At 30.1% G+C, this 22,959-nt stretch overlaps 1 long non-coding RNA gene across 2 annotated transcripts in view; it reads right to left on the bottom strand.

Moving 5' to 3' along the window:
- LOC107451852 (uncharacterized) overlaps positions 1 to 22,959 on the bottom strand; it is a 224,645-nt gene that overhangs the window by 171,733 nt on the left and 29,953 nt on the right. The window contains exons 1-2 of one of the 2 annotated variants that reach the window (XR_006225411.2): positions 15,031 to 15,168; positions 1,768 to 1,891 (exon numbers count right to left, since the gene is read on the bottom strand). This is a non-coding gene — a long non-coding RNA (uncharacterized lncRNA). Of the gene's footprint in view, positions 1 to 1,767; positions 1,892 to 15,030; positions 15,169 to 22,959 lie in introns of those variants that run through there. The other variant, XR_011636684.1, reaches the window with a different exon arrangement.

The following is a 22,959-nucleotide window of genomic DNA, read 5'->3' as shown; positions in this document are numbered from 1 at the left end:
TTTAAAAATGTGCTACTTTCTTCCTTCAGAAATAATTTTTTAATTATTTTTTTTTCCTTTCCCGTAATATAATGATTCTGTAAAGTCTGCAGTTGATTTATTAAAAAGGCCTTACATTTTTTAAAAAGGACAGTTTTTGTTGAAAACGAATCCGCTTTAGTTTTGGATTCTTGATTTGTTTTGCTGCGTTGAGTCAATTATTTTTTCATATCTACATTTCAAATCTTAGACTCGTTCTTAATCTTGAAATCGCTAAGATATGTATGGGAAAATTCACGGGAAGAGTGATGGAGAAAAAAAAATCTCTAATTCCAACCATTATTAACCGATTATCTTCTGGGAAAATAAATTATGTGACTTTTAATCTGGGTTAAAATCAATTGAATATTGAATTTGACGAAATTTTTAACTCAATGCATTGAAATTATACTTTTTTTTTTTTAAATTTAGTATATAGATATAAACGTTTTTTTTCAGGGGGGGGGGGTGCAAAATATTGGAATCCGCTAATTTGGGAGCTCCCATTCGCTACTTTTCAATCTTAGTTCAGGTAACACTGGTTGGAATCACTTTTTAAATTTAAAAAATTAGATCACAAAAAGCTTTTCATTTTAACAAAACCTTGGCATTTCCTTATACTGATCATTTTCAGAATCAGCAAAGAAGGCGTTTAAAAAGAGGGGCGGAATTCACCATAGCAGTCATAAATAACAGTGGTAAATTCACAGCAGTTATGAAAATAGCATATTTAAATAGACGCTATTTCATGTGATGTCCTTTTAATATACACCGACGAGCCATTACATTATGACCACCCTGCTAATAACATGTAGGACCACCTTTAGCCCTCAAAACTGCTATCACCCGCCGTGGCATTGATTCCACAATGTGCTGATAGGTAGTCTGGGGTATCTGGTACCTAGAGCTCACCAACTGGTCCTGCAATTCCCTCACATTGCGAGGGGGTAGCATGGCAGCACGAATTCGGCTTTCCAAGTAGGACCACAAGTGATCTATAGGATTAAGGTCAGGTGAATTTGGGGGCCAAGACATGACTTGAAAGTCACTGGAATGTTCCTCGACGATTCGACCCTTATGACATGGTGCATTATTCTGTTGGTAAACACCATCCCCCGCAGGAAAAACTGTTGCCATGAATGGGTGAACTATGTTCAAGTAGCTTACAGACGACAGGGATTGTTCTATGAGGATTATGGGTCCTAATGTGTCCCATGAAAACATTGTTCCTGGGCGAGAAACCATGAAAACCTGGGCGAGCCCATTTTTAAAGATGGAGGGTGGTCATAATGTAATGGCTCTTTGGCGTATGTATTTATACATTAAAGTTTTTTTTAAAAATTATTTTATTTATTTCATTTCAAATTTTTTTTTTTCTTCTCTTTTCATTAATCGTAAACCCAAAAGTGGGTCGGCTGTTCAACGACGGTTACAAAATGTAAAATATTTAAGTATAGTTGTTCTGTGCATTCGACTAGGTTAACAAAGTTCATGCGTTATACAAGAAACCAATAAAAAATGACCAAGCTGGTCACCAATGGCGGCTATTTCAGTAACTATTTTTTTAAAAAAATTAGAAACACGATACTGGATAATAAAGTAGACTCTTTTTTAAATAAACATTCTCTACTGGGCAATAGTTAATTTTTCTTTTTTTAAATAAATGCTTTAAAAAGTTTGTATGCCGGAACAGTTTGCTATTCAACTTTCAGAAGTTAAAAAAGGTTATTTTTAAGAACGTTTACTTACCCAACATGATTCATTCAGATAATTTTTTTACCATTCTTCAGTTCAAGATGAAATCAATGAAAATGTAATCAATCAGAGCCTCAACACCTGGACAGACACCATTTTTCTTAAGGCATCCCAGCACCTAATGTAAATAAAAAAATAATTGAAATTTACAATACGTTTTCATTAAATTATTATGTGTTTAATCCAGTGATAAAACAGTTTTATGAATCTGAACTTTTAATTACTTACATTATCTCATAAATCTCTCTCTCTCTCTCTCTCTCTAACCAATATATATATATATATATGTATGTAACATAAAAAGCTTCTATTAATCTTTTTATGTTAGTTTCTTTGCTATAAAATAACTCCTACTTTATTACTAATTAATTATTCTATTCGAAATTCTTTCTCACACTTTTAAAAGCCACATCCTGTTCTTAAATCTATTTTTGGCTCAACTATGCATTTAATTAAGAGCAGGACATATTTCCCTTTGCTCTGTGTGGGAAATGCTCGATCTCTTTCATAAACCAATAGTAATCCTTGGGATTTCCCTTTTCCCCTCAAATATAATAAAATAGAGGGAAATTCCTTTGCTACTTTCCCTAAGATAAAAACTTAAGCACACAGTTTTGGAGGGCGAATTTGAGCTCCGCCTTTGCTGGAAAATGTCTTAAATGTACTATGTGAAGCTAATAAAATATTTTTTGCCTTCCAACTGCTATCTGCGTGGCCTAACATCACTCACCATGACTGCTACCCTTTCAAGCCTTGCAGGATAAATTTTGCAGTTGGTTTGGCCCTTTTTTTTCACTGGCCTAACACCACTCACCATGACTGCTACCCTTTCATATATAATATTATTATTATTATTATTAAACTAATTTTACAATACATTTTATATGTGCAGCTAGGAATCCAACTCAGAAGACAAACAACAACGAGGGTATAAACAATTGCTACATAAAAAATTTTACTTCGTTTATTAGAAAAAGTCTATTAAATTTCAAAAGTTTCATTAAAAAAAAACTTTTTTTCAGAGAAATGGAAGACTTTTTTAATTCTTGCTGTCAAAGAGGGACAGGCCCAAAATCACCAAAAATTGTGATTATGAATTATCTTAAACAGTTATTAATTATCGACTCTATGCTACACCTTAAGAAAAATCGAGTCAACTTTGAGCCATGGTATCAGTACGTTGAATCACAATACGGTACCATTTTACTGGAACCTTAATAAGGGTTTAAATTGAATCATGGAATCGTAGTATTCATGGAACTATAGTACAGTCAAGTTTAGGAAATATCATAAGGTTCTCTTTAGACCCGTTTAAGGATGCAGCAAATTTGAGCGATAATATGGTTTAACAAACTCGGAAAATTTAACAGCGTTGAAGAGGAAAAAATCATTTTCTTATTTATTATGCTCCGTACAGAAAATAATATAAATAGCATTCCAATAGATATTTTCATTTCATAAATAAGCAAGTAACTGAAATTTCTGACTGTTAGAAATCTTTAACAGAAATTTGGATTCTTTCTTGAAAGAAAACTACATAAAATAACCCAGTAATTTTTCTCTAAATATAATTCCGAATTTTTTTATTTAAAATTTAAAAAAGGAACATTGAGGAAAAAACACGAAATTATATTATAAAACAATTATGCGAAGGTTTAAAACTACCTCAGTTTCAGAACAGAATTAAAGTGCGAGGTTTATATATCAGTAAAAATGCCCCTGTTTGATTTTTTTTCTTCCAAATCTGTAAACCATTGTTTCAAACTTGCCAATTCCGATGAGTGTTACCACGATCATGCCTACACGAGTCAAAATTCTTGATGGTTCCATCAAAAAAATTTGATGGTTTATCTCGGTTTCAGTGTAATTCATGATGGTCCAACACCATTTGACGGTCCCTATCATCCAACATTTTCCGTCGCATGTTCATGGTTCTTGATATGCCAACAAACTTCCGTCATTCCATGATCGAAAATGCTACTTTAATACTATGATGGTTAACCATCAAGAAAAGTTTGAATTCCATGGACCAACAATCCATCATGATCCGTGATGGTTCATGATGGTTCCAACTATACATTTCCAAGATGGTTTAATGGGAAATCTTGTTGTTTATTAGGAATATACCATCAAAACATTTTGTTTTGTATTTATGTTGAACCATCATAAATCAGTTAGAATTCCTACATTGGGATGGTGGTGGTTCATGATCGTTCCAACATTTGATTTCTAAGATACTATGATGGAACTTCGTGATAGTTTAACATGAACAAACCATCAAAACAAGTTGCTATTCTTATGTTGAACCATCATAAATCAGTCCGAATTCCTACATGGGTGGTGGTTACGCATGTTGGTTACCATCAAGAAATAGAATGGTTCATGATGGAATTATTGATGGTTACCATCAATTTATGTTGGTCCCATTAATGGAAAACATCAAAAATTTTGACTTTGGTATGTATTGAAACTGTTTAATGATGATTATTATCGTTTTTTAGTATTTTTTCTTACTCAAACTAAATTTCATCGCCTGAAAACAAAATAGTTTTCAAGATAATTGACTGAATCTGTCAAACTACTGCATAAAAAGTTAAATGTTGTGTTATTACAATGAAAAATTTTAAAAAATTCATTCATCATATTACGCAGCTTTTTAAAAAAATCTTGAAACTTTTTCTCCTTTTATAAGAAAAGCTAAAATAATTTTCCACCTATGAAAGGTGGCCATAAGGAAGGCCTCTTAATTTAGAAAAGAGCAATTACGCCAAATCTATTCTTATCTTTCTCCACTAATAGAAGCAGCAAATGATCAATCATAATTTCACTGCTTTTTAATCGCCGCTCATTTCTACAATTGGTTCAATTACTGAATTGCAATCAAAATACGTCAAATTGTCGGATGCGTCATAATCCGAATTCAGACGCCCCTGTGATATGTTCAAGCAGACTTTTAAAAGATAAGACATAATTGCTAACAATTCACAGATTAGAACACATCTCTTTTAAAGCTCACTCGGTGAGTGAGCAGGTGCGAAGCTCCCTTCTGTGGAGGTCCGAATAAAAACGTTCTAAAATTGAATACGATTGTGGTATTAGATAATAGAATCTTTCATTTGTTAGGAATTCTTTAATTTTATTAACTTAAAATTAGGTGATCGTGAATTTTAACTATTTCATAGCATTATAGTAAGTCTAGTAGATACAAAGAGTAAAATAAAAGAGTGAACATTCTGAATAACTTTAAATCTAATGATCGGATTTCAACTTACTAAGACCCAGTCCTTATGGTTTGAGAACCTAACTTTAACTATGCTAATTAATGATCGAAATCGATCGAATAGTTCTTGAGAAATCAAATTTTAAATATGCTATTTTTTTAAAAAACAGTCTGATGACTCAGAAACATTCTGAGCAAATTTGTTCAAATTTTGTTTATGCTGATTGAAATTACAATTTTTTAAAAGAAGATGTGAAAATTTATGTACCTTTTAATTCAAATTTTCTCGACTATTAAAAAAGAAAATAATAAATAGCAATAAATAATTATTAAAAACCATTTATTGCTATTTATTATTTTATTTTTAAAAACTATTTTTTGTATCAAATTATTGTTGAAGAAAACCAAATTTTATAATTGTGTGCAAAAATTTCCTTAAAAACTTCTTGAGATAGAATGATACTCTCTTGACCAAAATATCGGGACCATACTTTCCAGTTTACCAAAATATAAGGACTATATTTTCCAGATTACCAAAATATACGAACCATACTTTCCAGTTTACCAAAATATAAGCACCATATTTTCTAAAAATAAAATAATAAATATTAATAAATGATTATTACAAACTTATTTTTCGTATGAAATTATCGTTGAGTAAATAAATTTTATAATTATGTGCAAAAATTTTCAAAATTTCTTAAAAAGTTCTTGAGATAGGGTGATACTTTCTGCCACTCTTTTGACCAAAATATTAGGACCATATTTTCCAGCTTGCGGCTACTTCCCATAATTTAAGGGCTGGAAATCCAAATCGGTCGAAAAAAATATACATTTATTCAGAGATAGTACGTTTCTGTATCTGCTTCCGTACTATTAAATATCGTCTGCACTTATTTGCATATTTAAGGTGAGACCCACGAATCATATAAAAATTAAGTCCTAGTTATTGATAATCCGATCATTAGATCAAAAATTACTCTGTTCCGTTTTTTTTTTCGCATTGTACATGTTTTAAATTAAAGATCAAGTATTATTGATTCCGATGCTTGAGTTGATGGTTAGGGTAATTTGTGTGTATCAAGTTTGCAATTTTGTCGATTATTTATAAAAGTGCAAAGGTGCTTTGCACTTCTTTTAAGCTTGAAAGGTCATTTCTTAAGGGTTCAATCCTAAAAGCCATTTTTCCCTCACGTTGGAATCTAAATTTTCTACACGAGGGTTTTTATAACCTTTCATTCATATAAAGTCAAAATTCTTGATGGTCCCATCAAAAAAATTTAATGGTTTATGTTGGCTTCAGTGTGATTCATGATGGTCCAACATCATTTGATGGTCACCATCATCCAACATTTCTCACTACGTGTTCGCAGTTTTGATATGCCAACAGACTACCATCATTCCATGATGGATACTTTAATTCTATAACCATCAAGAGAAGTTTGAATCTCATAGACCAACAATTCATGATGATCTATGAAGGTTCATGATGGTCCCAACTATACATTTCCATGAGGGTTTAATAGGAATTCTTCTTCATTCTCAGCAATATAGCATGAAAACAATTTGGGTATTTTAATAATAGACCATCATAAATCAGTCTGAATTCCTACATTGGGATGATGGTTACTAATGTTGGTTACCATCAAGGTCTATTAATGGAAAACTTTCAAAAATTTTGACTTGGGCGTAATCTGCTTTTTTTTTTTTTTTTTTTTTTTTTTTTTTTTTTTTTTTTTTTTTTTTTTTAGAGANTTCTCGTTAACGTTAAAGGATCAACATCAGATATGGAAACACTTCCCGACTCTCAGATAATTTTTCCTGAATTTCTGTTATTCCCTTTTTTAAACCTGTCTAACATGCTATTCGAGCACATAAAAGTAGTTTCTATAAATGGTTTTAAAAATCGGTATATGTATTTATTTTAAAGTAGAAATTTCGAAATTATTACAAAGAAAATGGGGGGAAATCAGTCGAAGACAGAAAAAAGTTTATTATATCCAACTTCCTCACTTTTTTGGTTNTAATTTTCATGTTCTAAAACAGTTACGATAGGAAGTGAAAAAGTGTTAGTTGTAAACTTTTCTTATCATTTCAATTGAACTAATTAGCATGATAATAATAAAGCAATTTACATTGGTAAAATCCAGTCTAGCTTTTCAAGACACAAAGCTTTTTCCCCCTCATCTTAGCTTTACCAATATAAATTTATACTTTCGGAGTGTTCATCATTTCAGAACCTTTTCTGCTTTGATTTTAAAAGGATAATAATATTAAACTTGAAATTGGCAATAGATTATTCAGGGCTAATAGATGTTACCATTGCTTACATTTCAAGCTTCAAGACAAAAATAAATACTGGTACAACTCTAATTAGACTTATCATATTGTATGATTGTTAATGCTGATCACTAACAAATACAGATGAAGACATATTTTTAAATCTTTGAAAGAAAAATTTTTAGTAGAATATTTAGCCCAATTCGAGGAAATGATAATTTTTTTTTAACCATGAAATCAATAGAAAATGCAAACAATATAGTATTGCATCAAATATTACAGTATCAGATGAATTTGGCATATTTTTAGATGTGACAACTCGAAAGCCGTTAACCTTTGAAAATTGCAAGTGTACTAGGTGCCAGAAAAAGAGGACATCCTAGAACAAAATGGGTGGATTGTGTAAAGACAGGCCTCAAGACATTGGAAGTAAGGAAACCATAGCGCTGATCGGAATCGGCGGAGAAAGCTTATTGAAACGCTCTTGGCCTCTAATAGTCTGTAGTGCATTTGAAAAAGGAAAAAAAGACATAGTTGTATCAGTATACATTATTCAATTACTTTGAGAAATGCATTGAATTCTTGTCTTTCTAAAATATACTACGGGGGCAGTTTAATTATGTTATTTTTAATGCGAAAGAGCACTGTAGTTTTTTTCTCATCTTCATGTAGCTGAAATTGCTACTAGGAGTACAGATCCAGTCAGATTTTTCTGATAATATATTACTAATCTCTGATAATATATTCTAATAATTTTCTGATAATATATTATTATGATCCTTTACGATAGGCCAAGGGGATCTTGGAGCTTAAATCTGGGGACGAACAATGGACACTGACCTCATTTACTTCCCAGACAAAGTGGTACACATCTATCTAAGGCTGGGTGGTCAGCAAGCCACCACCAGGTATAAAACCCAAGTGCTTCAAAATAACTCAACGCTTTAACCACTGCCCCATAATAAACATTTAATAACTTTAACCTAACCTAAAAAATATAACTTTAATTCTATTTTTAGATGCTCAAGAAGTCCATTTTTACTTTTCAAGTTGAAAAAATTAAATCAAAAATGCTTCAGTTCACACTCGAATCAGAATGAATTGCACACAGTTACATTAAACTCATTATACATTGAGAACTCAGTATACATTAAATACAATATACATCAATAGTACATTGTTTTAAAATAACATTAAGTGCAGGGTTGTTTCTTTTTTTCTTCTTTGCATCTTTATATCTTTATTTCTTAGTCGTATAATAAACATCGATATCTTCTTAAAGAAAGAAGATATACAACCTATTCACACATAAACTGAAGCATAAGAATCAAATTGATTTAATCCCATGTTTCAAGTGGTATTCATCATTGGCTTTAGCAGGGATTATAACAAATTTTTATCGCATGTATTGAATCAATAATTCTCTTTCCCAACTTTTATCAGTTACCGATTTCTTTATTAAAGAGGTCAAAATATGTTGGAAGAATTAATAAGCCAATTTGTCAAACCATTATCTGTGCGTTAAGTGTGTGCGATTCAAGCAGATGGCAACCGAAAGATTCGTTGACGTTATAATTATAATACACAGAAGATATATTCTTGCATAATACTCCTTATTACACCCTAATATAAAAAAAATAAATGATAGATTTCGGAATTTCGAAGATCTTGGTGATAAAGCAACGAAAAGGCAAAATTTTTATTAATGGATAATTTTTTAGTTCTTGTCGTTTATTAATTGCAGTATGATGACAACTTCATCGTGCCTTCAGCGTAGTAATTAATAAAGTCTTTCAGATATCATTGGATATAATCGATTAACGTTTCAAAAGCCAGCAAAAGAAAAGCAGAGATTTTAAAACTTATTTCGTTTTTTACACTCCGCGTTACGTAGGCTATTTGGAAAATCCTGCTTCCTGCAAAAGACCGAGGCTACTTTGCAACTTTACAGGCTAATTATCAGTATTTACTAATAAGCCTGACAATTTTAGATATATTACAATGAATTTTCTTGCATCTAGGCTTATTACAGAATATATCTCTGATTGCTTGATCACACTGATTTATTTCAAGCCGTTTTTATGATCCAATAAGGCTTATTGTTATGAGCCTAAGAAACTTCAGGCTGATTAAGAAAATTTTTTAAAATTTTCAATACTTAGTTCATTCTGATTAAACTAAAATGGTTAGTATCACAAACAGTCTAATCAAAACAACTGAACAGAAGCTTTCTTTTTTTTTTCAAATAGTGATGTAAAAATGGATATTCAGAAGTTTAACGATGAAGGTTACGGTAACATTTGGCAATTTCACATCTTAGCAGTTTTGTCAACGTGGCCTTACAAACTTGAATATTTGTTACTTGATACAAACTTGAATACAAGATTAAAAAAATTTGATGTTTATGAGATTTATTTTTAATAAAAACGATTTTTTTTTTTGAAAAGTAAATCAATATGAGATTTATTTTTACAGAAAATTAATTTTCATTAAAGTTACTTTAATGAAATGAGAATTTTTAATATTTATTTTTACGTAATTATAATATTCTATATATACACAAAAAAGTCTTTGCGAGATTCGATTTCAGGATTAAATCAAAGTAAAAAAAGTATGCAGTGTGTGTATGCATTTCAGAGTCACAAAATTAAAATTTTTCTCAAATTTTAAAAACTACTGTCAATAGAGAAAATTTTAAAATTTAATTTCTCTTTAAATCCACCCCTTTACCCTCACTGGTCCCTTTTTATACCCACCTGGTGGTATTCGGTCATTCAACTAAGCTCTCCCCTCTACCCCTTCTGTAAAAAAAAAAGGACGAACTTGTGTCCCTTAAGCGTGGGCCTCATCAGTCGCATCCTGCTCTTTCAACAAATAAAGCTGCAATTATAGGAAATAAAACATGGGTAGTAGCTCCTCTTCCATGAATTACGACCCATTCTGATCTAGTTTTTCTCCTTCATCACGCATGCGCACTTTCTTAGAAGATATATTAATTAATGGAGACGGATCAGTTGTAAAGAATTTTTTTTTCTTCAATTGTTGGCGGTTTCTGTGTGTGTATCTATCTTAAAATCTAATGTGTACTATAGACGAGTTCGGACTCGCTTTTGGAGGTCCGAGCCCGAGATATAGGTCGGATAAAGACAAAATTGTTCGCTCTTGACGTTTGAACAAGGAAATTAGTAAATTAAAACCTATAAAAACATTCTTTTTTGTAATTAAATTCTTTTTTATCACTAACCTGTAAAAGAAAAAAACGAAAATAAAAACTAACTCTAGGCTAAATAAAAGTAATTTTGAACATTAGTGCTAGCCTCACAAAAGAAGTAGCAGATCGCTGTAATTTTCTGTACTTTATAAATTTTAAATTTTTATGATTAATAATTGAACCAAACGTTTATTTAATAATAGTAAGAAATTTTATGAAAATTTTATCATGAGTCCGCGTTGGGCCCGGATACGGGCTGAGCCCATTTAATCTCTAATGTTTACTTTAAGAAACACTCTTAAGTTTAATTTTATTTTATTTTATAACCGTCGTTGAACAGTCTACCCAATTTTTGGGTTTACGACTGCTAATGTTAAACTCAGTGCATTTGTAATTTTGAGCCCCATGCAGAAGACAAGGGAACTCCTGGATCAAGTATTGGGAGACATTTGTCTTCGTGGAGGACTTTTTGATGGAACTAACCTGCATTTGAGTTACATGGAGAAAGACCACGAGAACCTCCCACAGTTAGCCGGACGGCAAAGGGACTCTAACCCATAATCCGTCTACCACTGAGGATATTTCACGCCAGCACTGTGGTCGGTGCCAGCCGGATGCGGATTCGTATCGACCAGCCTTCGCTGGGATTCGAACCCGGTTCGCCTCATTAGAAGGCGAATGCTCTATCCCCTGAGCCATCGCGGCTCGCATAATTTAATTAACATTCTAAGCAAAAATAGATATAACTTTGAGCTATATAGTCTATTCAAGGAAGCTGATATCAACGAATACATCAAAATAAGTCGCTTAAAGATTGCTGATCACATCTGTCGAACGGACTTTCATTCCTTGACATTTAAGATCTTCAATTGCAAACCAATGAGAAACAGAGTTAGAGGCATGCCTAAGATCAGATGCGTGGAAGAAGATTTTAAAAACCTAAGAATCATCAACTGGAGAACAATCGTAAAGAGCAGAAGGGAGGAAGGTTCTAGGGAAAGCTCTGGCCCACAAAGGGCTGTCATGCCAATAGAAAGAGAAGAAAGCAAAAAATAGTCATGATTCAGAAAGTTTTCTATTTTGTTACTAGTGAAAGAATTATACAAACGTTATTTAATCGAAGCTCTGAGTAGCGAATACTGCCAAGTACAAATTTTAAATAAATAGATCATGACCAAAATGAGAAGAAAAAAAAGTTATGTATAACTTTAAACACTATATACTTAATGAACAAATATTTATAAATATATATATATATATATATAAACATATATTTTTAGTGATTTGAGATGGAGAAAATGTTTTTATTTTATAGAGAACTATTTTTGGGGGGATTTAAAAAAAACGTCTCTCAAAAAGACATGCTTGGTAACTTATTTTATCGCTACATTTTTTTTTTTTCGAAAACTAAATNGTTTTTTTTTTAAAACTTATTTTTTTACTTATTATTCCCCCCTTTTTTCATATGTCTTTTAATTGTAATTTAATTTAATGTACTTTTTCTTTGTTTTATTCATTTTGAACTTATATATATATAAATTATTAGTATATAAATTATTAGTATATGGCAAAAAAGATTTACTGTGGATTTAAAAATAAAATAACATTAAACATAAATTTGAAATTACCTAGTAATAAAAATATCATCAACTTGTTTTGCAACACGATGCAGTTATTACTTTAAAGGAGTCCAAGCTTTATAAAATTAAAATTTAATTGAATACTGAAACCAAGTGCTTCTTGACTTTATGACAAATATATTTTTACTTCATACATTTTCAAGATAAACGATGATTAAAAAATCTGATTTTCTTTTAATTCTCTTTTTCTAAATATATTTTCTTCTGTTCTAAAATAAAAATATATAAATTTTTTTCTAGATATTTTTATTTTTTTCTAAATAATAACAATGTTTTTTTTTAAATAAAATTTAGAAAAAAAAATATAAGTATTTTTTTTCTAAATTCTATTTTTTCTAATACCTGAGTTAAATTATTGAGAGGATATTGCTTAAACAAAGAATTATTAAGTAATAATATGCATATTACTACAGAAATAATATTGTTATGCATGAACATGTTATGAATAATCTAAATAATTAACTCTGTTTAAAATCGGCAGCATTAATTTTAAAAAAATAATTTTCGCTTCGATAATAATAGTTTAATTTAAATATTTTTTTAAAGAAAAAATTAAGAATTGAATAAACTAAAAAATTGAAATTGATTATTTTAATAATTTAATTTAAAATTGTTTACACCCTGATAGAGTAACAGCGTTATAAAAATAGTAACACAGCGTTTGGTTCTAGATGGGAGTTGTTTATTAAAAGAATTCGTTTTAAATTTCAACTGTGCAAACAAATTGTATTTAACAAATATTTTCTTATAATTTGAAACGCTAAATAAATCATGTATTTAATTTTTAAATGATTATACTTAGCTTTTAATTATTTGTAAATATTAATTACTTATAAATAAATGAAAATTTCATATAAATTATTTTAAAAACCATTTAAAAATAAAGTACAAAATATTCAGCATTTTTTTGTTTAAATATTTTTTTTACGTAATTATTTACACTCTGATAAATTTAAAAAATGATTTTAAATAATAAAATAATTTTTGTATATTGTTAAATAATTTCAATCATTAATATAAAAAAATTTTTTTAAATAATTATTTTTTTATAATTTTTACATTAATAATAAAAAATATTATTTAAAAATAAAGTACAAAAATATAATTTAATCGTTTTTTACATTAAAATATTTATTATATTTAGAAAACATAAAGGACAACTTCAGGAGTACCAAATAACTTTTGAACTAATTATCGGATATTCCCGAAATACGATTTAATAACCTGACCTTAAATTGGTTAATTATTAATGCATATGCCTTTCTTACGAAGAAATTAGATTCTTGACCTTCAGTACATGGGGGGGGGGCACAAATATGGTTCCAATAGATTAGGCTGGAGAGCAGTCAAAAGCTAAAGTATCTTAATGCAAATTCTTTTGCCTATTTTCGCCATACCTTCGGAAGTAATAAAACAATTTTTAAAAAATTGCACAGAATTATAAAACTTGCCTATCTAAAGATTAATAATTAAAAAAAGATTAATTACAGAAAAAAAAATTTTTAATTTATTTTTTATTTTACCTATTTCTCGTGAAGCAATTTTTTAAAAAAGAGTTAGTAATTTCTTCAGAAAAACAGCATACTATTTTTTGCATAAATTTAATCCACCTAGTTTTAAGCGATGAAATTCAAAATTTGTAGGGAAACGGTTAAATAGTTCAAAATTTAAAAATACGACTTCTCTGAAATATCGGCTCAAATATTATTTTACCAATTTCATGCATTTTTTTAAATTTTTTTACTTTGAATTGCATAGTTTAAAATGGTGTATAAATTCGTATACCTTACAATTTAAAAACTATGCTACCCCTCTTCTTTTTGAAGAAAAGGAATCTAAATTCGTCGGGGAAAAAAAGTTAAGTACTTATTCAGAGAAAGTACAAATATTTAGTTCAATGTAAGCCATCATTTAGAAATGATGATCAGCATACAATTTAAAAAATAATTACGTTTCTAATTTTTGTTTTCAAATTCTAGAAGAGAAAAATAAAGATAAAAATAAGAGGAAATTTTAAAACTCAAATTAATTGATATAAAAAAAATCAAGGAAAAAAATTTGTAGGTCAATTTTAACTACATAAGTTTTTATAATTCATCTTTTATTCAACTGTGCAAAACTCAATGATTTAAAAATAGCAAAAACATTTTTAGAATTAAAAAAACAATCGAAAGAGCTTTATAATCATATATTTAACAAAAATATCACAAATTGTTAAGAGTATTCCGAAAATCAGTCATTTAATAAAATATCTATTAAATTTTGAATGATGAATTCAATTTTCAACATGAATCATATCAACACAAAGTTGATTTACATCTTAAATAAATAAACAACAGATTTAACGAGAGTTTGCAATAAATTAATTTTAATTTGCAATAATATCATAAACAAAAATATTTTAAATTGATTTCCTATAATTTAAATATTCAATTAAGATATTGAATTTTTCAATAAATAATAATTTATTTAATCAGTCTGAATTAATAATTTAAATCAATATCCTATCTTGAATTTCAAACACAATACAAAGCTTTTAAATCATAAATTGATAGCAACTTTTTTTTTAAAATTTTTTTTAATTAATAAAATATTCATTTTTATTTAAATTACTCTCGATATAAATTATTTATTATGATCAGATTTATTTATCAGATTAATATGGACGAGCTAATTTGTATCTGATTTTAAATAGAGCTGCAAAATAAGTGAGATTTTACAACGAGAAAAACATAAACAAACTTTAAGCCTAAAATTCGAGCATCGCTACACATAAGCCGGAGAAGAAACCTCTCGACACGGCATGAATATTTGGATGTTACGTCGACTTACGTCCATCCAAAAACAAAACGTTTGTTTGTAAACAGAAAACGATCTATCCATACTACTTAATAAAATGAACTCACCTTCATCTTAGGATAAAAATTGCAGACGATTCTTGAAATTGCAAACGATTTAAATTCCATAATGTGGCAGCTTCAGTGAAAAAAAATAAGCACTTCCGAGAGCACGATAAAGCGGCATCTGGCTGTAGAGTTGAGTGTGGTGTTCGCGCAGTGACGTCAGAATTGCGTCATTTTTTTTCCTACCCTTCTCTCTTTTTCAGAACTTATTTTTCTCTCCTACCCCTAACCCTATCCCTTGATGTACCCCTTTACAGACTAGCTCACCCCTTTCTGTGGGCCTCTGATATTCTTAGACCCACCGTGGGATTTTTACCGTTTCTTAGGAAAGAAAAAGAAATCCTTTTTTTTCCCCTTCATCAAAAGATGAATAAAAAATATCTTACTATTATCTCAGAAGGGAAAAAAATCTTTTTATTTTTTCTGTTCTATTCTATATTTTATTTTTTGACTGAAAGAAAAGGAAGTTTCTTTTTTTCTTTTTTTGTGACTGCACCTCTAAACGCTATTGAACATAATTTATTGATTTTAAATTTTAAGGCTGATATAAAAAAAAAATACAAAAAACTTAAAAGTTATCAATAAAGCAATGATAGGTTACAAATATACCTGCTTGTTTTATAGTTACGATACCAGATAGTTAGACTGACCATTAATATAAAGATATATTTAAGAAATATATATAAACTTTGAAATTTATATATCTGATACATTTAAATCTAGAGGAGAGTTTATTTTTTGCCTATCATATGATGTCGCCAATAGCTCATTAGTGTAAATCTAGTAAGATCTTAAAAATCAAAGCTTTAAAAAATCAGTTCTATACAAATAAATGTATTTTTAGTATTTGAATATTAATTTCCTTTTTTATTTTCTAAATAAAACTCTCAAAAAATGTTTTGCAGTCCGGTTTTGAATGATTTGAATCCCGTCACTGCAGAGATAAAAAATTCCTAGCCAATAATATATCGCACAGTCTCGAATTCCAGTTCGAATTCGTATACTGCTTCCGACTTGGTAGATGGTTTATGGGTTAACATATGTTTGTCATTGGGCTAACCATAGAAAATTTTCGTTGTTTTTCTTCTTAAGTAGCACAATGTTTCTCTCCGAGTTTGTTCAAACACGTGATCTAAGAGTTTTCTTGTCTTCTGAGTTGGGTTTAAAGTTACAATGCAATGGAGCTGAACACTGATTGCCACACATTAGATATGGAACTGATGTTCAACAATAAATATTAAGTAGAATAAAATACATTTAAACAATTTTTTGTAACAGTTTTTATTTTTTTTTATATTTCAGTTTTTACCTTGAATATTAAATCCGACTTTCAATTGTTAACTATTGAAGCAGTAAATTTCACTTGATTATGCAATAAATATTAAGAATAATTTATCTAGCTTGGCTAGAAAATACAACAGACAAGAGAACTCCCGGAATGAGCATTGAGACAAACTAGCTTCCGTGCAGGCTTTTTATTGGAACAAGTGGAAAACCACGAAAACCTCCTGCTGTTAGACCGACGGTAAAAGAATTCTAACCAACGAAGCATCTACCACTAAAAATATTTAACGTTAATATTGTGGTCAGCGGGATCAGCGCTAGGATTCGAACCTTGTTCACCTCACTAGGGGGAGCGCGTTTCGTCTCTTGAGCCACCACTCTAAGCCGGTTTTATTTTAATTAAATAAGACACAAGTTTGGATCAAAGACATCGAAATAGCCACTCAGTCATGCCAGCCGAAATAGGCTGATCGAAAAATCAGCAACAGAGATCTCTTTTTGTAAACAACCACCGTACTTTTGCAATGCTCCAAACTAATTGAAATACTCCTCAGTATTTCCTAATCAGCCTGATATTTTCTGAGCTTACTGCCCTGAATCCACAAACCTTTATACTAGCTAGAAAATATATTAGTTTTTTTTTCTTAATTAGCCTGATTTATTACAGATAGCTGTTAGTAAACCCAATATAATGATAGCTAATTGTAAATGGCCTTTTTAAAGGTTTACTGCAAGAAGCCTAAACGAATTCAGTTTTGATGAGAAATTATTCGTATAGTTCTGAAATAGCCTAAGGTCATATAGGATTAATATAATGAACCTAAAAATACATGAGAGATTAGAAAATACAGGAGACTTTTTCAATTAAGCTAGTTCAATGCCGTTGAATATTTGCAAAGAGTGGGATTTCTCTATTAGCCAACAATAGAAATACTTCAGTAAAATAACGAATCTTAAATCTAATTTAAAAGGGCGCTATACCGCGAGAGAAACCTATTATTGAAGGATTATGGAATGGGAATTTGTTTGTACTTTTATATTTTTCAGCATTTTAAATTTCGTGGTTTACACTGCATTTTTTTTTTAAATTTTTTAGCTGTCGTTGAACAGCCGACTCAATTTTTGGGTTTATGGCTACTAATTTTCAACGCCATAGCCTTGTAATTTTTAACCCAATCCAGAAAACAAGGGTTAATTCCTGGATCAAGTAGTGGGAGAAATTTGCCTTCGTTGAGGACTTTCTTGATGGAATTAACTCACATTTGCGTAAAATTGAGAGAAAAACCACGGAAACCTTCCACGGTTAGCCTGACGGCAAGGAGACTTTACAACTTTTAAACAATGTCATATGCATGTGTAGTCCCTAAATGTAAAGGGAACTACAAAAATCTGCCGAAAGTATCAGTTAAGTTCCTGAAAAGTGAGGAAATGAAATGTAAATGGATTAATGCATAACGAGACAGTTAGTGTTAATAGCCGAGTAAGTGTTATCTTTATTAATTACATAATGAAATAAATTGTATTTAAGAATTACAATGTTATAGGTATTGTTTATTGTTAGCGAATAATTAGAATATAAAACTAGCAACACATTCGTACTTATGCAAAACTTTTAGAAGTGAAATAAAACAAATTTGAACTTCATTCGTCTTGTTTAAAGATGTGATATAAACGAATATCAGATGTCATACAAGAGTTAAAATTTTTATTATTTAAAAAACTGGTAACAAACCGCTCTAGTTACATTTTTAAAAGATAGAAATAATAATAACAATGTTGATTGGCACTTCAAACTTATTTATACTTAACGATAGCTTACGATGAGTAAAATTTCGTAAACATTCATACTTGAAAGCAAAAAACTCCGATGCATTTAAATCATATTAATAAAAAAGGAATTTATTGCATTGTTAACCATTTTAATTTTTGTACGTTAAAATTTTAAATGAATTATTAATGAAACTCTTGTTCATCTTCATATGGTATGAATAAATTTTGAGTTTGATCCAGATTAAATGAACTACTCTCATTTTACTCGTATTCCCATTTTTAGGTTTATGTAAACAAGCTTTAAAACAATATATAAGTTAATACATATGTATGCATATTCATTCAAATGTATCTTATATATAATATATTAATGAGATGCATCTTATCGAGTAACAGGAAAAATGATTTTAATAAATGATTTTATATTTTTTCTATCTTAATTTTTTTTATTTTTAAAAAAGACAGTTCAAACAGTTTAGACAATTTCAAATTTAGTTCATAAAAAATATTCAATATTTTCTAGTCTTTTACAATGCTTAATTTTTTTTAATTATAGAACAATTTCTGCTCCAAATATTATACTAATAATTTTTTAAAGTAATCTCTATGTTGGGATATTTTTTTTTAACAAATCTTATAAGAAAGATTGTTATTAATAAATTCATATGTTAGAAAAACTTAAGATTTCAAAATACTTTACTTTTTTATAATAATCAACAAGAAATATAAAAAGGTATATTTATTTTTGAAAATAATAAATACTATTTACAATCTAAAGAATCGAAATATTTTTCTAAATTACTTATAATTTATTTATTATTATTACTTTATAATTATTACTAGCTTTTCTCTTATTTAAATATTTTATGAGTCGTTTATTTTTAAATAATTTCAGTGTTTATGTTGATATTATTTCCATTGGAATTTAAATGTATACCATACGATTCTGAAAGAATTTTTTAGAACTTATTTTAAAATAAAACACATAAGAATGTGCAAATAAAATTATAATTTCATTGTATGTCTCTTTTCTGCCACGATATAACATATTTTTTATTTGTCTCGTATTCGTTTCCGTATTAAAATGTATCATTTCGCATTTTCAATTATATGATTAAATCTAATATTTGATTACTTACTAGAAAATAATAAATTACACACTTAAATAGGGTTTATTCTATTGATATTAAAAACAGTCATGATGAACCAAGATTTAAAATTAAAAGAAAAAAAATCTTATTAAATCATTTTCTGTTATGAAATATACAAAATACTGCTTCATGAAAAGCATCAAACAGTCCTACATGTTCATTTTATTGCGTTATAACGTGATAAATAACACTGATTTATTCTAACAAAAAGTTATTAAATTAGCTAAAGCAACGATACTTTACGTCGCTCAAAAGTTTGAACTATTTATTATAGTTTTCTCTTAATGCAAATCTGAATACCGCGATATCTTATGGTTCGCTAACACTTCAGAGGATGACGTCACAAATCTACAGACAGGCCTTGACTCTCGGTGGCTATGCTCTAACCCATGATCCGCCTACCACTTAGGACATTTTACGTCAGCACTGTGGTCGGTGCAAGCCGGGAGCGGAATTCGCATCGGCCACCCATAGCTGGTATTCGAACCCGTTCACCTCATTGGAAGGCGAATGCTCTATCCCCTGAACCATCCACGGTTCTTTATTCTGCCTTTATCTTAACTCACTTTTTTCCACACTTTAAATTTTAAATTGCTAATTAAGGTAAAACAGAACTTTATATAAATGTTTTTTTTTATTTATTTAAAACGCGATTAAATTTTAAATTAAAGGACGCGATGTAGCGTCCTTCGTTTTGGTATCATTTCAGAAATAAGAGGTACGCTGTTTGTAATGTGATTAATAAATCAGTATTTATTTTTATCATTGTTTCCTTCATACTGAGCTTTTTTTCTTGTCTAGAACTACTTCTTCCTTGTTACCCCTTTTCCCTCTGAGATTTTCTCTTCCTTCATCACTTTCTCACGATCCCTTTTTCTTTTGGAGAAACCCCCCCGTCCCCACCCTATACATACCGTTAACTCCTCACAAGAATGAGGAGTTTTCTCTATCGAAGGGGGACCCCTGAACTTGAACTTCTTACATTGCCCTTGAAGTAAACTCACCTTCTTCCCCCCCTTTCCCTTTCGCGCACCATCCCTGTTGACATGAGAGGTGGAAAAAAAAAGGGGGGGATTTAGAAAATAAGGTTTGTGTGTCTGTAGGCCCCGTTTAAGTCAAGTGAAAGGAAATAGAAAGTTTGAGGCATTTTAAAGTGCCCCCTTTTTTTATGCCATGGTAGTTTGCCCTTGGCCCATACAACTTTGTAAATAGAAGCGATGATGCCCCTTTCGTGAAAATATTCAGTATTTAAACGCATCATTTAAAAAATGTGTAAGCTTATCTACATTTGAAAATGTGAAAGTAAATGCGTATTAAGTTTCGCGAATTCCATTTTGGTGTTTAATCGTAAGCCTGAATTTTGGAATGTCCCTGCGAAGTTAAATGGTCCCGCAGTGGACTGATCGTTAAGACACGGTTCCAGCATCACTGGCTACGGTCAGTGTGCGGGTGGGTGACCACTTGGATCAGTCTGTGTAGGGACCGAGGGTGTGCGGTATTGGTCCTCGTTAAACTGTGCTACCGTAAAGTGCTCGACCTCGCGCTCAGGTCGTCGGGCTACCGAAGCGGGGGTGCCATCCCCTCCGCAGAGGATCAAAATTGTGATGGCATGTCTTCGGATCATCCTCCGGGATGTTTCCCAGACCATCGCCAATAGCCCATTGTGCAGCTCTAGTGCGACGTAAATTAACAACAACAACAATAGCCAAGTTAAATGTGCCTCAAATTCAATCTTGTTGCATATATATTTTCAAAATCCTTGTCGAACATAAGATCATTGAGTCATTTATTTTAGGCTTTTTACCACAAAAATCTAAATATGCCGTAGTTTGATCACCTTAAATTCGAATACAAAGTCCAAGCCTTTCAATAAATACATGTAACAAGCTTATTATTAAACACAAATCCAAGCCTGTTGCATATATATTTTCAACATCCTTGTTTAGGATCATTACGTCAGTTATTTTAAGCCTTTAACTACGAAAAATAAAATATGCTGTGGACCTTAAATTCGAATACAAGTGCAGACGTAAAATTTCCTCAGTGATAGATGGATTATGGGTTAGAGTCCCCTTGCCGCCGGGCTAACGGTGGGAGATTTTTATGGTTTCTTTCTCCATTTAACGCAAATGCGGGTTAGTTACATCAAAAAGTTTTCCACGAAGGTTAGTTTGTTCCAGTGCTTGATCCATGAGTTCCGTTGTCTTCTGGATTGGGTTCGAAATTCCAAAGCTGCGGAGTTGAACATTGACAGTCCCAAACTCAGAATTGGGTCGGTTATGAAATAATATTTTAAAAAAAGTATCTTCTATCCTAAAAAAATCCTTAAAAATCTGTCAATAATTCTCAATTTTTGCTTATTTTTATGAGATGAGCTTACGTAATACAGGGATAGAGTAACTTTTCAAATAGTATTTTAAAAAAAAAACTTGATTTTAAAGCCCTTTTTAATGTTCAAACTAATTGAATACCCGTTCTTCGCACTGTAGTGAATCAAAAATAAGTAAAGTATCAATAAATCAGTATTGAGAACACTTGAATTTGAAATTGAAAATTGACTTGAGAAATTGAAAAGGCACAATTAAGGAAATCTTGAACAAAAACCGTTGTAAACTCAGTTATAAAAGTAGCATATTATTCGCCATAACAAGTTGTTTTATGTAACGATAGAAGCATTGAAAAACTTCATTAAAAATTAAAGTTAACCTGAAAGTTGGGTTACGAACTCATAGCGGGAGTAGCAAATTATTTTCGAAATAGTTTTATTTTATTTGATAAAATAGCGTTTAAGTAGCAAACATAAACAGAAATTATAAGAATTTATTTTGATTTGATAAGTTTTTTGAATTGCAATCAAAATGTGCTTGCTGCTAAAAAAAAAGAATATGATTTATTTAAAAAATACTAAAATAAAGTATTTACTTGTATTCCTGGATTAAAAATGGGAACAAACTAGCTTTCGTGGATGATATTTTGATTGAACTAACCTGCATTTGCGTTACGTATGGAAAGGAAAACCACGAAAATCGTTTAATAATTTAAGTAAATTTTAACATCTCAATGGATTCATGAGGAGAAAGTCACCATTTGAAGAACCCCAAAATTAAGAAATACGACAGAATTTCAATTAAATATTTAGTAAAATATTCTCGAATGTAAGCTTTGAGAAAATACAGTATATTCGCGATATCTCGAAAAACTTCCGTCAAAAAATATTTTTTCCCTTGGCATTAAATATACACCTAATGTTAACTTGAATTCTTATATCGAAAGGTTTCTTCTTAAAAGGAATTTTTTTCGAAATAGAAAAGGAATTTTTTCGGAAAAATCACACTGTAAGTTTATTGTAAACCAATTTTCTTCTATTCTATTCAATGCATAATTATTTTTGTCTTACTTTTAAAAATAAAATGATCATTGTTGTATTTAGACTTACAGTCAACAATCATTGCATATAGTCCCTGTTCAAATTAAAAGATGCACAATAAGATTTTATGTAAAATCTTAATTATCTGGTGATACTCTACAGCAGGGGTTGCCAAACTTTTTTGATCATCGACCCCTACATAATTTTTCGAAATCTCCATCGACCCCCATCAAAGTAATTTTCTGTTAATTAAAATAAAACTCTATTAGATACTGTGTTTATACATTCATTTTATGATTTTGAACATTTATTAAAGTAATAGTACATAGTGTAACAATAGTTTTATGAGCTAGCTTTTAA

The sequence above is a fragment of the Parasteatoda tepidariorum genome, chromosome 4, assembly GCF_043381705.1.
Source record: "Parasteatoda tepidariorum isolate YZ-2023 chromosome 4, CAS_Ptep_4.0, whole genome shotgun sequence".
In the NCBI taxonomy this organism is placed as follows: domain Eukaryota; kingdom Metazoa; phylum Arthropoda; class Arachnida; order Araneae; family Theridiidae; genus Parasteatoda; species Parasteatoda tepidariorum.
This window is presented reverse-complemented; position numbering and strand designations above follow the sequence as displayed.